We start from the raw sequence: 549 nt of genomic DNA on the forward strand, positions 1-549 counted from the left end.
AGGTCTTTTCCGGCCTTAACAATCCTATGCATAGGAGGCACGAGGGCGCGGATTCGCTGCTCGGCAAGGCCCCGCCGGCGGTACCTCGTGGGTCGGAGAAGGAGAGAAAGCACAGCCAGGAGGTGCGGGTAGCTGAGGTGAGAAGGAAGGAGCTGCTTAAGGCACGGAGCGGGGGGATGAGGGGAGAGCCGGGGGAGAGCCGGGGAGATGGCGGAGTCAAGGAGAAGCACACCGCGGAGCACCGCACCGCGGCGCCGCTCTTCGCCATCCGCCCCAGGCCGAGGCCGCTTTAAGGCGCGGGCGGGGCGCGGCCCCCGGCCCACCTCTGAACCCGGAGATTGACGGGCGGCCGCCGGGAGGGCGGTGCGGCCCGCGGGGGCCGGCCTTCCCGCCGCCGCCGCCAATGGGGCCGGGGGGGCGGAGAGCCGCCGCTGCCCCTTCCTCCCTCCTCCTCCCCCCCCCCGCCTCCGTCCCTCCTCCTCGGACTCCTCCGTGCCACTTTGAGGAGTCCGGAGCCGAACAAAAGCAGGAGGCGAGGGCCGGGGAAGG

The sequence above is a fragment of the Lagopus leucura genome, unplaced genomic scaffold (genome assembly GCF_019238085.1).
Source record: "Lagopus leucura isolate 7727_CA_CO unplaced genomic scaffold, USGS_WTPT01 Super-Scaffold_100009, whole genome shotgun sequence".
Taxonomy (NCBI): domain Eukaryota; kingdom Metazoa; phylum Chordata; class Aves; order Galliformes; family Phasianidae; genus Lagopus; species Lagopus leucura.